The 17,193-nt window shown below is 35.6% G+C and overlaps 1 non-coding gene across 1 annotated transcript; it reads right to left on the bottom strand.

Moving 5' to 3' along the window:
* Positions 1-1,329: 1,329 nt before the first annotated feature.
* On the bottom strand, positions 1,330-1,431 carry LOC120883839 (small nucleolar RNA U13). Its single transcript, XR_005726027.1, has one exon. It is a non-coding gene; the product is annotated as a small nucleolar RNA U13 (small nucleolar RNA).
* Between the last annotated feature and the right edge of the window lie 15,762 nt (positions 1,432-17,193).

Raw genomic sequence — 17,193 nt, 5'->3', positions numbered from 1 at the left:
GTTGATCCATTTTCTGCAATGCCAGTTCTGCTCTTCACTGCATCAATTAGGAATGGAGTATCACATAGGTAATTTCTTTATTACACCCCTTTCCTTCTTGGCTTGTCTTCATTTCCAAAAGTTTTCCTTCATAGATTTCCCTGTGTCCTTCATAGTCATAGTCTTCTTAAACCCAAGTAGGGGGTTAATATGTGCAATTACTGATGCCTCATTGGCTTTACCTAGGGAAGCTTAGGGCATCTTTAACTCTGGGAACAAGCGGAGTATATGAAACTGGAATCACTGATTATGCTCCCTCTGTTTCCCTGACTTTTCCTTCTCTTTGCAGTTATCCTCATGATGCAGTTAGTCATTGGTGATATTATAAGAGAATGATATTTTGCCCTATGAATGAGTGTATATTGCATTTGTTTTTTCTACTTATTCTAATAGAATAATAATGCAATTTTTGCATTTCCTCCAGCAGATTTAGAATCCCACTGTGTTTAATTTAAGCATATAGTATTTTGTGCTTTAAGCATATAGTATTGTAGAGCTGTGTTAAAACGTCAATGTTCTTTTAAAACATTTTAAAAGTTATGTGCTGGTACCAGTTCAGGTGCCTCTTTACTTCAAAGTGTTTGTACAGATCTTCTGTACCAGATTTGCTAACAATAAATGAGCAAAATGTACACTGGCCTTTTTTTTTAACTAAGCATTCCTCAAAAAACAAACAAACAAACAACAACAAAAAAAACGTGTCGCATGTTGAGATTACCACCACCAGACACTTGGGACAAATCTCAAATCCAAGAGGAAACACTCCCACAAATTTTAAGTGTACAAACAGAAAATAAGTGATAAAGGAAAAAAGGAATGTATAGAGGAAACAAGAAGATAAACATGGCAGAAGCAAAGGAGAACTGCATTTGCAGTCTGAAGATCCACACTAAATCATCCATGCTTCATAGAAATTAATCTGATCTGTCTGTGCATTTAATCTCCTTGACCCTCATTTTCTTAATCCTTGAAATGGGTTCATTATCATATTGATCCTTCATGTTCATTTTCACAGACAAATGAAATTATATAGTGAAATGCATTATATTAAGAAAGTGCGGTAAAAACGTCAAAGTGACACATGCTACCACGTGGATGATCCTTGAAAACATTGTCCTAAATGAAACAAGTCAGATTCAAAAGGACAAGTATTTCTGATTCTACTTATATTAAACATCTGTAAAAGGTAAATTCAGAGCTAGAAAGTGATTAGAGGTAACCAGGGTCTGGAGAAAGGAGAGAATGGGGAGTTACTGCTTACAGAGTGGGATGGAATTTTTTTTTTTCCCACTTCAAACGTGTAATGTGCCTGTATTCTAACAAGGTTTAGAGGGAGGAACATCTCACACAAGAGCATGAACACCCAATCATCACGCTTATGAACTGAAGGATCGGAAATGTTTTTTATAGTTTGTTGTATAATGTTGTGGATGTGATGAATGCCCTAAATGTTACACTTAAAATGCAAATTAAATGTTTTATATATTCTAATACAACAGACTTTTTTTAACGTTGTACACATGCTCTTTAAACTAATTGTAAGGCAATATTACTTATAAACTATTCCTCGAATTTAGGCTGGTATTTTGGTAATCGTGTGAATTATCACAAATGAACCAATCAATTCATCAATACAAATATCCTGCAGAGGCTCATGTGATGTACAGGGACTTAGTTACCTACAATGGCTACAAAGATATTTGAGACATTCTTACTCAACCAATTAAAAGAAACTCCCATTCATCATTTTTAAATGAGTTCTTGAGATATTTCTTATAATTCTTCTGGAGTAAATAGATACGCACAGGGATCTATTACACAGCTACTCCATATGTGAACATCCCACTGATAGCTGTGATGAAAATGCGTCCTACAATAAGCACATGTATCATCACCACTCAGGAAGCATGAATCATTAGAGAAGTGAAATTTCCCATTTCAGAGTTCATTCATGTTCTCGGGAGCTACTGCTTCCCCTGCAGTCCCCTTCATGTGTAGAGGTTACAGCTGACCCCTGATTTTTTCAAAGCTGTGGGACCGCACAGAACCTGGAACACAATGCTTTTGACTTTCCGCTGGCTCCTCTCTTCCACAAACCAGAATGTTCACTTTAGTTTTTTATGAAGCAATCTCATTCCCAGTGGGAGTAACTGAGATCACCATCCCATTCCCCATTGTTAAACCTATCAACAGTTCCATGATAAATGCACTTCCTGCCCCAAGTACAAAATTGAGATGGTTTCAGAATACGACCTTAGAAGAAAGGAAACTCATAGTTAATTCCCAAAACTGTAATAATTTTCATTTGTTGAATATTTTATCACAGATGAATCATTTTATTTGTTGTAGTCACTTCCTTCCTAGTTTGATAAGTTAATTTAAAGTGTATTAGCCCAGATTTTAGCTGATTTACTACTTTTTTTTTTCTTTTCTGGTCGTTGTTTTCTTGGCCCTAAAACGATCTTGTGAACAAAATCTTTTATATTGAATTCAATTTAACAAGTATTTTCAAGGGGTCATGTTCTGTGAAAGATGATGTTGTAGCAAATATAGAAAAATAGCACCAATTCATGACCCTGAGGATTCAAGATATAAAGGGACAGATAAGTAAAACTTTAGGAGATTTAAGATTTCCCTTACATATGAGCAACTCAAAAAAAATTAGAAAAATCTTGGCAAGAGATGTGGCATTTATGATGGATTTTGTAGCAAAGTTAGAATGTTTATCATTGTCCATTTAACCTACTAAACTGAAAGTTCCTCCAGGGTAAAGATGATCTTAGTTATCTTTGTATCCCTGGAGGCAATCAAATTGTTGAGGCAGAATTATAGACATATCCTTGACTAGAACAATGTCTGGAGACTGCTTTTATTCAGGAAGTATGTTCCTAACTCACAGGGATTTTTGCAAATGCTTATTTATAATACATCATACTCTTTTTACAAGACTGATTCAGGAACTAAGAAACTGAAACATAATGAGTGAATGGGGCTGGGTATGGCCCACTAGACCAAGTTGGCAGATATGAGTTTGAATTCCAGCTCTGCTTCTTAGCCTGGTTCTATTTAATCTCTCTGAGCTTCTGATACACTTTTTAAGATTACAGAAAACAGAATCTAGAACATAGGATTTGGAAAGTAGTAAATAAAATAATATCAAGCAATTTATAATCAAAATTTAAAATATATTAGTTGAACTTAATTAATCAAGTCTCATGCTTCTAAGTTAATCTTAATATTAATTGAGTAGCACATATATATTGAATGTTGGATGTTCATCACTATCAAAAATATTGTGCTCAAAGAGAATAAAATCATGGCATTTGCAGGTAAATGGATGGAGTTAGGGGAGATAATGCTAAGTGAAGTTAGCCAATCCAAAAAACCAAATGCCGAATGTTTTCTCTGATATAAGGAGGCTGATTCTTAGTGGAGTAAGGAGGGGGAGCATGGGAGGAATAGACAAACTCTAGATAGGACAGAGGGTGAGAGGGGAAGGGAGAGGGCATGGGGATAGAAAGGATGGTGGAAAGTGATGGACATTATTATCCAAAGTACATGTATGAAGACACGAACTGGTGTGAATATACTTTGTAGAACCTGTAGATATGACAGAGATATGAAAAATTGTGCTCTATATGTGTAATAAGAATTGTAAGGCATTCTGCTGTCATATATAAATAAAAATAATTAATTAAAAAAATATCGTGTTCCACATACAACTTTTCCTCAGATCAACAGAAACTCCGAGCAGTAGGGATGAAAAACTGAGACTTGCAGATATGTAGGTACCTAAGGTAGGAAGCAAAATAGGTGGCATTTGAACTCTTGTTGTCTGACTCTTGAGAATTTCTATCTGATCATTATGCAAAGTGCTGTCTAGCGACAAGAGCAATCGCAAACTTCTGAATCTGGTAAGAATGAAACTTTTGAATTCCTACTGGGGAATATGTTTTTATTCACCCAAGGATGCTGCTTTCCCCAGAGAAGACCTTTGAGTTACCTTGAAAAACTGTCCACTCTTTCCTTCACCTTCCACTGTCTTCTCCATGAAGAGAAGAGTCATCTGGTTGGTGAGGGTGAGGAAGTGGAGTGTGGGCCAGGCTTGTAGATAATGCAGTCCTGCCTCCTGTGCATGGTCACCTGCCTGGTGCACCCTGCCTCTGTCTGGGAGACTGGCTGCTCTGCAGCTCTGGGCCCAGGCATGTAAGTCCAACTAAAGGAGAAAGAGAAGAAAACAAGAATTTGGCCTTGGTTACAGGCTGTCTAAAGTGATTTCTTCAATTTCACAGTAGATTTATTAAAATTTGAAGGAGTGAGAAGTACGATCAGGGTTTGAATTCAAATTGCAATGGTTGCTGAATCTGGCTAGTTATATGGGTGTTTTAAACTCCACTTGGAGGATAATCCATAATGGATGAATTATCTTTTCATAGGCAGAATGCATTTTTTTGCCCTTTCTCGGGTGTACCTTATTAAGTATAAATATGGATAAAATGTACTCTAAGTATACTATAATTAATTTTCTTATTAAAGAAAAATGTTGAAAAGGGGTGTGAGTTTAATTATTAAGCTCCTACATGTGTATATACATACACACATGCATGCACACATGCACACAAACACACATATATATATGCAAATTGAGGATGTTTAATTTGAAAATCCCAAATCCAAAATTCTTTAAAATCCAAATACCAACATCACACCCCAAGTGGAAAATTTCACACTGACCTCATGAGGCACATCACAGTCAAAAAGAGCAATAATAATAAAAAAGTGCACCAAAAATATTGTATAAAAATACCTTTAGGCTATAAGTATAAGGTGAATATGAAGCATAAATGAATTCTGCATCTAAACATTGGTCCCATCCCCAGGGTATTTTATTATGTATATGCAAATATTCCAAAATCCAAAAATATCTGGAATGGGAAACACATCTGCTCCTAAGCACTTCAGATAAAAGATGTTCAACCTATAGATAGATAATGGGGCGGGGGGGGTAGAATTTGAAAAGAAAAGTATTTGCAGCCAGTCAATTCCTGGTCCTGGTATTATCAGATGACTAATCTTTCTAAGCCTCAGTTTCACATCTATAAAATTGGAATAGTAGAACCTGTAGATATGACAGTAGGTATGATTGTAGATATGATTGATCTGAGAATTAAATTTGTTAATGAGTAAACAACTGACCCCATATTTAATATGTTATGAGAACTCAGTAGTAACCAGGGCTGTTTTATTTAATTATTATCCATATAATTTAATAAACTGACAGTTATTCTTTTTTCTATAGATAATACAAAAAGAGAAAATAATTTAAATTTGGGAATAGAGAACTCAGCAAAAAGGAGTGGGCTTTTCAGCCATAAAATGTATTAAGCCTTCTAATAAACGCTTACTCAATTGTTATTTATCAGACTCACTTAAAATAGGATCAATAAACCATCAATATTTGGGGGTTATTTAAGTGGAGATGGAGATATTACTCATGATCTCTTTAATCAGAAAAAAAGGTATGCAAAATTTCATACGACACTGATCAACTTTTTTTTAATCAATCGAGTAACAGATGTCATTTATAGAACAAAATTTATATTTATCTTCCAATGAATCTTTTCTTCCTTCAGAACATTTTTGATTGTAAATACTGTTTATAACCTTTCTCAATACCCATTTACCACTATTATTACTGCCCTCTCAGCTGTGGCCAATTTCAGATTTAGAAGTTGAATGAATTTCACTGATTTGGTTCCTAATTACTGAAGACACTGTGGCAAAATACAGACTTAGTTGTTAGGATATACACATATACATATATCTACATACATGTGTGTATAAATACATATATGTGTATTATATATATATGAACTTTGAAGGAATATTTCTGCTCTCTTATGTTTATGTCAATCCTATAGATTAATTAGAGTACAGTATTATAATAAAGTCTACCTGCAAAGGAAAAGCCAACAGAGATTACTCTTGTGTTCACATAATATAAGGTGAACTTGAGTTTCCTTTTACTCTGTTCCTATATGTTTGAAGTTATATGATGAGTTGCATATCTGAGATTCAAAACCAGACATTCAAAATAATAATATATAATAGTCATCAAGGTAACTTGGCAAGGGTATTGGGGACATTTTAAAAGTAAAACAAAATGGGAACATTCCTCTTTATTGTCTTTGGTATCATGTTTGACCTCACAGAACACAAAGTGAGATGTTTCCAGTTGGTGACTATAATGCAAACTTTTATCAGACTTCAAAGCTGAAGAGCAAGAAAACTAATCTATGAAGATATTCTGTCAGGATGTGTGTCTATTAAATTTTAGATTCATTAGAAGTCAGGTGCAAGATATTACTAAAACTATTATTTACTATTACAAAGAAATTGAAGAACTATAAAATTGAATAAGTGAGACAGGGAATGAACATACCCATTAAGTATAATATAATCTGAATTTTTACCAAACATTGGGCAAAATTTCAAACTATATGGAGAGATGTTAATAAGTATTATACATCTATCTCACTTTATTTTTTTAAGAAAACTAGAGTAGTGCTTTCTATGCACCTGAACTTATTCTGTGTGCATTACTCATTTGACCTCATTTGATTAATCCTATAATTCCCCTTATTTACAGATGGAAAGAAGAAGGGACAGAGTGACAAGTTAGGAAGTGGCAGAACTACAATTTGAACCCAATCATCCTTTGAAAGCCTGTGCTCTTGACTGTGTGGTTACTCTGTGTGGGAAGGTCTGAAGTCCTTTATTTTCTAAGCACAAATTTAGTGGGAGCAAAAACGTGTCTGATCTCCTACTGCACCTTCCTCTGCGGGTTTCAGATGCAGAATGCATGGTCGCCCACTGGGAGAGACCCAAAAGAAGTGCTTTCTTGCCTCTGTGGCTTCAGAATGTGTTCAGTTTCACCCTTTGGAGTTAGAAGAGAAAAATGGAGCTGTCTGTGTCTTTGGGACATTTCTTGTTTTAAAGTCTTTAGCAGAGTTGGCTTCTGCACCTTCAAAAGCATGTCAGACCTATAGGCAGGCCCAGGTTGGTGTTTTAAGCACAACCATCGACAGGGGAAGGCACATTTGCTAGCTATATCATTTCAGTGTGAAGCAAGATATTCTGATGCCAGGGACAAATGCTTTTGTATAGTATAATAATGCAATTTGGCTGATCTTTTCTTTAAAAAAAATTGTACAATGGAATCAATTGTACATGTCGGTGAAAATAAAATAGTTTGTAAGAATAAACAAGATAGAACATAAATGAAATGCAAATGAGTTTAGCTAAGACAATTGTCTGTAATTTTTACTCCTCATATTTTGCTAAAATAATTGCCAAATTAGTGGATTTAAAACTGTAATTTGAAGATTTTGATGACTAAACTCTAGCATGCTACACAGAGGTACTGAAAACCATAATAGAAATTATTCTAAATATAAGGACATCATCTACTCCCATTAGCGAGTATAGGTTAAAATATCCTCAGTGTAATCATATATTTAACTCTTTATTCTCTAAAGCCAAGAGTTGAAACATGTAAGCACTTGCAAAAAAAAAAAAAAAAAAACCTGAACTATCCACCTACCTAACAAAGTAGACTGAAGGATTTTTAACAAAAGCACAAATATGAGTTATAATTTTTTTAAAAAATGGGTCATGAAGATCTTCACAGAATGTTCTAGAATCAGGGCTTTAAGTTTCTCAGTTTAAAGTCTTATGACTAATTTCCTTGGGATTCCAACTGAGATATGGTTTGAGATTCAAAGGCAGAGAAATCTGGGACTAGAGCCTTTGAAAGAATCACTGAGGTTGGGACGAGGTAACTAAAACCAAGGCTGACTTTTCTTTTTTTAACTGACACATAAAAAACATAAAAATTATATATATTAATGGGTTCCCACATGGTGTTTTGACACATATATACATTGTTTAATGTTTAAATCAGCTTAATCCTATCAGTCTTCACAATCACCTAGCATGTTTCTTCATGGTGAAAACATTCACTACCCTTTTTTCTAGCTTTTTGAGACATTCCATATGTAATTATTGTCAATGGTCACCCTACTGTGAAAAAGCACACATGAACTTCTTCCTCCTGTCTAACTATAATTTAGTACTCATTGATCCACCTCTGCCCATCTTTCTCCCCTGTACTCTTCCTGCCTCTGGAAACCACCCTCTACTCTCAACTTCTATGAGATCATCTTTTGAAAATTGCACAGAGGAGTGAGATGATGTGGTACTTGTCTTTCACTACCTGACTTATTTTACATAACATAACAATCTCTAATTCCACCTGTGTTCTTTCAAATGACAGGATTTCATTCATTTTTCCGGATGAATAATACCCCATTGTGTATATGTCCACATTTTCTTTCTTTATTTATCAGTTGATGGACACTTGTGTTGATTTCCTGTTGTGGTAATTACAAATCATGCATGAAAGAAACAACAGTCATTTTAATAAATGATGTTGGGAATATCAGGTATCTACATGCAAAGGCTGACGTCCATGCAGGTTTGCTTGACTTCCCTCCTCAAAATCAGGCAGGGATTTAATCAGGTGGGGTCTTGCAGCATCTCAAGATGAGAGGTCATATAGACACATGGGGTAGGGGATAGGCACAGGCAAAAAAAAAAGAAACACATTTTCCCCCAAGAAAGATAAAAGAATAACTCTTAATAATAAAGTTCATGACTTGTGTGATAACAGTTATTCCTCAAACTTATTGAGAGCACTTGACTACATTCCAAATGCCACCACTTCACATGACAAGTGTCAAACATTGACATCCTGCCTAGTCGAGATCTTGCAGATGCCCATGGGGTGAGGACATTAGAATTATAGTGAAGATGAAAATTATGCACTGGTACTGTACATTTCAAAAAGCTAGAAAAAAAGGATTTTGAGTATTTTCAACATAAAGAAATGTTAACTGTTTGAGGATATGTTTGAGACATGTTTAACCTGATTTAAATATTATACAATGTATACATGTATCAAAACATCACAGGGTACCCCATAAATAAGAACAGTTTCCATGTTTTAATGTAATGAGTGAATGAAAGAAAGAAAAACCACACCCTAACTTTGGGGTGAAACCACCTGAGCAGTATCCAGCCCAGCATCCTGGGTCCTCCGACCCCAGATCAGGGAGGGTGGGATGGCCGAGCATCTCTTCCCTGTCAACAGCTCTCTGAAGTGCTGCAGGCAGCCCAGCGTCTATTGTCTTCCTTAGAAATCTCTCCAATCTGGAGTAAATTTCAGTCATTTACCAAACATGCTCCACATAAATTATTCTAAACCATGTTTACTTATTCGGGTCTAAAATCCTGTAGATGGACAAAGCACACATGGCCACAGAAAGAGAAAAAAAATCCTCACTGGAACCCAGCCCGGTGAATGTAATTTTTCCCTCTCCAAGAAGTTAAGTCCAGGTTTTAACCCTCTGGCATTAGATGTGGCCACACAACAGAATATATTGAATTACGAGACTTTTATATTTCCCTTTTTGGTCAAAGGCATGTAAATAAATGATCAGGAGAAAGAAAGTTAATATGAAAAAGAGATTCACCAATGAACTCATCAAGAATAGAAGAGAGGGTTCTATAGTCCTTTAAAGATTTTTGTCCCCAGCTCATTCTCCTGTAACTTGATACACTATGACAAGAGTATAATTAGCTTTTTCTTCCAATTTGAACATACAACTTTAAGGATTTTCTGGATTTTTTTTTTTCCCCAAAACACTTTCTTAGGCAATTGGTAAAAGAAAAGCTTCTCTCTCAGGTAATAAGATGTATTTCTACTTGATTCCCCAGCTCATTCAACCTGAGGTTTCAAGGGCTGCATTACTAATTCACAGGACTGTTGTGAGAATTAATTAATTAGCATTTGCAAGATGTTCATATAAAAGGTGCTAGAGAAGAATCAAATCTGGTATAACAGAGGGGCCTCCAAATTGAGAGCTCCTTCTATTATTATTATTATTTTTTAAAATTCTAACTAAAAGTCGGAATTTGGCCAAAGCCAAGATATTGTCTGGAAACACTTGGACAATGGAATTCTGAGGTTTGCAATCCAATTTTTTTTTTTTTTTTTTTTTTTTTTGCGGCATGCTGTTGGTATTGTATTCCTATTAGGACATAATTAAGATAGTATCCCAGGATGGCAGTATTTTCTTTATAACTTTTTTCATTTGGGAGAATGTTTTGTTCAAAGGCAAATAATCCAAGTATATCACAGTGTTCTGGTGGGTAAGAACTCTTGGTCAGGACTCCAGCTTATTTTCAATTTTGACCACTCTTCCTATTTTCCAGATCATCAATGTCAGAGATGAGCTTCTTTTGTCCTTCATGTGGAAGATGTCTGTAGCCATAGCCCCTGAAATTATTCTCTGGAGCCTTCAGGTCTGTACAGATTATTTTCTTTGTTGCACAATTTCTAATCATTTTGGTGCTGTTATCCAGCCCAGCATTATTTCTAAGGTCCATCAACTTCTGGTCCCGAGTCATTGAAGCTCCTATTTCCCCTCTTAGGGTTGTAGGAATGTGCATAGCATCCAGAGCAATGCACCCGCAAAGGCTGCAGCCATCAGTAATTTTACCTGGTTCAATTTCCTAAGAAAATTTCAGCAATCTTACTCACCAGATCCTACCATGCAAGGGACTTTGGCCCTGCAGAAGCAGAGGATTTGATGGCAGAAGGGACTTTATCCTACCCACTGCTTACCGTGAGACAGCAGGCAGGAAGCCTTATGTGCCCAAGAAGGCACTGCCATGTCCAGTGGCATTTTCTTGCTTCTTTTCACTCTGCCTTGTTAGATTGAAATGTTCATCTGGCATTTGTGGTAACAAATCATACAGCCAGCAAGTCTTGTTGAGCTCCTACTAGGTGCCAGGTAACTTGTGCTGAAAGCGGGATACAGCAGTGGAAGGACAGATGTAGCCACTGTCTTCATGGAGTTTATAGTCTTGCATGGAGGAAGGATGAAAAGGTGTTTCCCAGAACTGTATAAGCACAACCAGCCAGTTTTTAAAATCCAGGTCTAATGGACTGCAACCTCTCAATAATAAAAAGTTTTGGCCTTTTGGCTCTTCTTCTCCAAGATAATAGCTGTAAATTCTATTTGACCTTAGCTGCGACTTTGCCATTCTCGCAGAAAAGCATCCAAAAGTGCTTTCATTCCATCCCTGTCCATGGTCCCTTTAAAACAGAAACTCTTAGAACATTCTGATTTGAAGTTAGTATAAAGAGTGTCATGGCCCAGCCACTTGAAGGACTGAAAGAACCTAGAACTTTGCTCCCAGGATGGCATGGTCCTTTATTGTCTCCCTGAGGGTCTGTGCTCCTTCAATGTGCCTGCCCTCCTCCAGTCTGAGGCCATGCAGCAAGTGACTGCAGTGGCACAGTGTGACTCAATGATGACTCCAGTAACGGAGCAACACTTTTTCAACCGTTTGGCTAAAGTCACGATTGTGTCACACACACCACCTTTATCTGCTAATTCAGTTATTCTATCAGAAAAAGAAAGAAATGATATCTGAGAGGATTTATTGTTTGAGGCTTCAGCAGATGACCTTAGGGCCCCAGTTGTTGTTGTTGTTGTTGTTTCCTATAACTTGCAAGCAAATAACCTTATTAGCAAAGTACCTTGTGTGATGCCACATCCTAAGTCTCCTAGACATATGTGTGGTTTGAAATCTCTCCTCCACCAACAGTTTTCTAGCAGGGTAAGATGCTCAGCTCCTCCAGAATATTCCCGAATGTCTGCTGCATTCAGCTTTAAGGGAAAACTTCATCTTTCTACTTCTTTTTTTTTTTTTTTCTTTTTTCATTTCCAGGGGCTGATGTGTTTAGCCGAGGTTGCATTTTTTTTCTATATAAAATACAGATTCTTAATACTATGGAAAGCCACACTGGCATATTTGAGGATTAATTTCCTAGTAACAATGGATTTAATACAAAACATACTTCTATTGTAGCAAAGAAAAAAGCCAAAGGGAGCAATATGCATTTTGCAGATTCTGCCAAACAAGGCAATGTTTGTTTATTATGCTTTAGAGAAAATAAATTAATGTGTTTTGTTTACATTTGCATGCATCTTTCTAAAACACATGTATACACAAAACACAGTTGCTGTTCTGTTATTATTAATATTTTTATGGGGCCTTTTCCTGTTAGTCCATATGTTTTTCTCTAAATGACTTTACCTTTATACCCAAGACTGAATCTTACAACCCTTTCTCACCTGCTGTGACCTCTGCTACCTAAGGAATAACCCTCCAAAGCATGGACTTCTGCAGGGCACTGACTTTCCACTGAATTTTATGGGGACATGGAGATATCATGAAAAAAATATATATATATATGTATATATATATTCTATATTAATTCTTTGTAGAATATCAACATACACATTCCTCCCATAAACTCCCATTTACTCCATTGAATACATACCAATTGTATTCAATGGAGTAAATCAGTGAACTTTTTCTAAAAATGTTAGTCAAACTGAACAAGTAACTACAAGTTTGGAAAATCTAAATTTACAGGCAAAATTCTCATCCCCCTTAAGAAATATATATTCAAGCCTTAAGTTTTATTCAAAAGAATTTTTTTTTACTCTGCAGTATTACAAAAAGTCCTCTTTGTGAAAGGTCTTTGCCTTAATATAACTTTAACAGTAAGAGATCATATTCTTTCCCCTATTGCTTTCTTATTGTTTTGTTGTTGCTTATCTTTTACAGTTTGAATTCAATCACAAATGCATAAGCCAAATACACAAATTACTTATTACTTATTAAAACCCTATCTAACATTTTTTTCCTCTCCTTACTTTCCTGCTTTCTTCACTCCTTTGCTTTTCTGTCTTAATGTGTACATACCTATAGAGAAATATTTATGTATTTAAGTATGTATGTACGTTTATGAAGATGTATGCTTATGTGGATACATCAAAATAAATTTATTTCCAAGATCTATCCAGTGAGAACCATGAAATGATACACCAGCAGCACTGATCACACCAAACACCCAGATCTTGGTCTCTAAATACCTTTCTCCACTAACAGGAACAAGGGTTCTTTGGAGAAATGACTCATTTTAGAGCTAGCACTGGTAACGTACAAAACAAACTTGAAAGAGCTTATGGGAAAAAAAGTTAACAAATGCTCAAAAAATAATGAACAGATGTAAAAAATACACAGGAAGGAACTGCCTTTGACCATTTGGGGAAGCATTTGGATATCCCTCTAAATAATGATTAAAATGAAATTTGATCATTTAAATTAAGTTAGAATGCATGAGACCATACTGACAATGAACAAAAGCAAAAATTCCTTCTTAAAATAAAACACCATGTAATATATATGGAAGAAATTATTTGAGTAGAAAATTGCCATAATGCAGCTACCAGAGTGGTAACTGGTTCATTTAGGAGTTTGCAATGGAGGACAAGATTTCAAATTTTTGCTCTCAAATGTTTCTAGCTGCTTCTAAGTCATCTGAATTTCTAATCTCTAGTAGGATTATTGGGAGCATTAAATACATTTACTGTATGATTTGGGCACAGAGCAATGACTAGACATAATGGACTCCTCAGGGAATAGTAACTGTTACTGCTTTTAACATATTACCTTTGCTAAACAATGGCGGGCACAATGGCCTGATTCAATCATTCCACAGTGTACACATGTATAAAAACACCATGTTGCATCCCAGAGATACACATATGGTTATTATGGTCAATTAAAAACAAAGTAGAAATTTTAAAAGAGAGGTACAGAATATGGAGGCTCTGACTGTCAACTGATTGGCTTTGGGTAAGGAAGAACATGCATGCCACTCCACTCATGTTCCTTTGTTGTGACATCATCATCGCTGTTGTCCTCCTCCTCCTCAGTATGAGCATTATTGTCATCAATAGGAGGCATGTTGCATTTATTTACTCGGTTCCTATGTCACCTCATTTTATTCTTACCACAACTCTCTAAGATGGTGCCTGTTATTTTCTTTTACTAAAAGATTAAGTAACTTGTCCAAAGTAGGACTGGAATTCAAATTTCAGCAATCTGACTCCAAACATACATACACACACTTAAATACATAAATATTTCTTCTAGCATATTATCTCCCTAAAGAACTCCTGATGGTATTGTCTTCCAAGTTTCAAAAAAATTAGATAGTTATATCTGAGTCTTGGCTCTGATGTGAATTTTCTGGCTTTAAAAATTCTTGAGCTACACTAGAATTCTTTTAAATCCTGCAAAGAGCAAGAACCAGCTATCAGATGATGAGATTTAATGACATAAACAGAGGCCTTGCTATGCCTAGGGTATGTCAGATATGCGTGCTAAGCAGTGCAGATAACCTTTAGATTAGGCCCTGAAGCCCCAACCCTAATGTTTGGTAGTAGAATCCAGTCTCATGAGAGAAGAATTTATACTCCATTGTCACACCACCATCTCCACAATACTAAGCATGATGAAAAAAAAAAAAAAAAAAAAAGCAGGAGTTAAATGATTACTGAGTGAGCAAATAAACTCTTTTGTACTATTTAGTGACAATTAGCAAAGGCTTGTGTCTCTGCCACTTTGCCTCAGTTTCTCTATCTGTATAAATCAGATCATAACAGATGCTTCAGAGGACTTCTTGAGGATTCAATAAATCTATGCATGAATAGTGCTTAGAATGGACCCTGCCGCAAGAACACAGTCAACAAATGTTGGCTATCACTATTATTTATCATAAGACCCGAAAACCCTGAAGAAGTCAATTCAACCCTCAACACATGTCTCATTTACTTCTAGAGAGTGGCTGGTAACACTGACTCCTAAAGCCCTTGCATGTGTCTGCATGTGTACATCATCATCTTTTAATTTTACCAAGCATCCATGTCATGCCTACCGGGCAAAACCAGGATTCGTAGAGCTATTCTTACATTTCCCATTCATCTTAGAGAGCTTCCAATCTGGCACATTTCACAACTAATTATAAATAGCTTCATAAGTGATAGCCAATTCCCTTTCACCCCTGCTTGCATGTGATTTCTTATTTTTCCATATTTCAAACCTTGGCTGAAAATTTTTTTATCAATCATTTTTTTCTTTTCCAATTTTCTTCATTAATTTCTAATGGAAGAATTTCTTACTTGCAATCTTGGGATTTAAATAAAATTTAAATTACAGATGTTCAGGGTTTTTGCCATTTTTATATTCATCACATTTCCTTGCCTTTTTTATTTAACTTTATAAATATATTTTCTTAAGAAAACTTTTTCATCTTAATATCACTTAATCTCATTTCATTAAAATTTATATATACAACACAGTGAATCTCACCATTGTGTACATCTACAAGACTGGGGTCCTAATTAAAATAAGACATATTCCATACTTGTATAATTATGTCAAAATGGACTCTACCATCATGTATAACTGAGTAGAACCAATAAAAAATTAAAAAAAAAAATAGGGGCTGGGGTTGTGGCTCAGTAGTGCAGCGCTTGCCTGGCACCTGTGGGGCACTGGGGTTGATCCTCAGCACATATAAAAATAAATAAATAAAATGAAAGTATTGTGTCCACCTACAACCCCCTCAATTTTTTAAAAAAATAATAACATACAAATAAAAGTAAAAATTGATTCATTCAATCCTTGCATCTTTTCCCCATTTATTATATATCTTACTTTTAATCTCTTCTTTTTCTAAATCTAATTCATCATTTCTCTGGCTATGGAGAATTTGAAACATTTCTTCATCTAAGACTCATTACATTTTACTTTATTAATTTCAAGAGAAATTACAACTTTTATCTAATGACGTTCCCATATTCTTTGATACTTACCAGTTTATGTTTTTCCTCTTGTTCTGCAATTCATTATATTTCTTAAACTTCACAATTTAAAATGTAAACACTAGCATGAATCAGACATTACTTTCCTATGTTCTTATATGAATATGCAACCAGTGTAAGTTCACATCATTTACAACAACTAAAATGGGAAGTTATACTGTCCATGTATGTATGATATGTCAAAATACATGCTACTATCATGTGTAACTGAAATAAAAATTAAAAAAAAAATAAAATGTAAACACTAACGCAAACTTGTTGGGGGAGGGCAAGGAGGGAAAAAATAAACTACCTTTTATTGAGTATGTACAGGTGCACAATGTTCCAACAGATTTGCTGAGCACTTTGCCTGCGTTATTGAGTTGAATATTCACTGGGAACTTGTGAAGCTTATGGCCGTTATGTAAATTGCCCAATGTCATATAGTCATTTGGTTGCAAATCCGTATCTGTTAACTTTAGAGCAAGGATGTAATCATTTCCCCTCCAGTCTTCCCTAAAGAGATACTAATTTAATTCTCCTTTTTTTATCATTCATTTTTTACATCAAAATAATGGTGAAATTCTTCCATTACCTATTAAGAAAAGAGCATTGTGAAAGGGGAGGTAGCAAATGGGAGACCAGAACCAGCTGAGGACGCAAAAGCCACACAGGGTGTGGGTTCATCCTGCAGGCAATGGAGTCTCCAGAACCATCTTTCTGTTATGCCAGTGCCAACAAAGAGGGTAGAGAAAGAGATCAGCCATAGTCCAAGCAATAGTGATGTCATTCTAAGACAGACTCAGTGACAATAAAAGAAGAGGATCAGCTTGTTGGCTGCTAAAGAGTAGAATCATCACAATTTAGTGACTCAGTAGATTTGGAGAGGGAAAATTAGGTGTCGGAAGTGACTCACAGATCCCCAGCTTGCATGTGCAGGTAGAGAGGATAGTGTCAGCAGCAGATGTAGGAAAAAAGCTAAGAAGACAGTCTTTTCCGTCTTTGCCTTGGTTCACTCACCATCTTTACCATTAATTCTACTTTTCCTGGAAATTCTGCTAAATGTCCAAAGCCTTGTTCACATGCCTCCTTCCACAAAAGCATGAGTCTTGACTAGGTGGGGAAGGAGTGATGCTTCCCTCCTCTGAATCCCTACTGAATTTGATGGTGTTGCTTGTTTGGTACCTCCCCCATTCTGCTTTGTATGAGAATTGTCTGTGAATCCTCTGATGGTTCATAAAATCCCTTAGGACTGAAACCACATCTATTCTTTTTTTTTTTTATGCATCTTTTTTTTTTTTAT

The sequence above is a fragment of the Ictidomys tridecemlineatus genome, chromosome 7, assembly GCF_052094955.1.
Source record: "Ictidomys tridecemlineatus isolate mIctTri1 chromosome 7, mIctTri1.hap1, whole genome shotgun sequence".
NCBI classification, from domain to species: Eukaryota; Metazoa; Chordata; class Mammalia; order Rodentia; family Sciuridae; genus Ictidomys; species Ictidomys tridecemlineatus.
The sequence above is the reverse complement of the archived record's forward strand: the minus strand, read 5'-3'. Positions and strand labels throughout refer to the sequence as shown.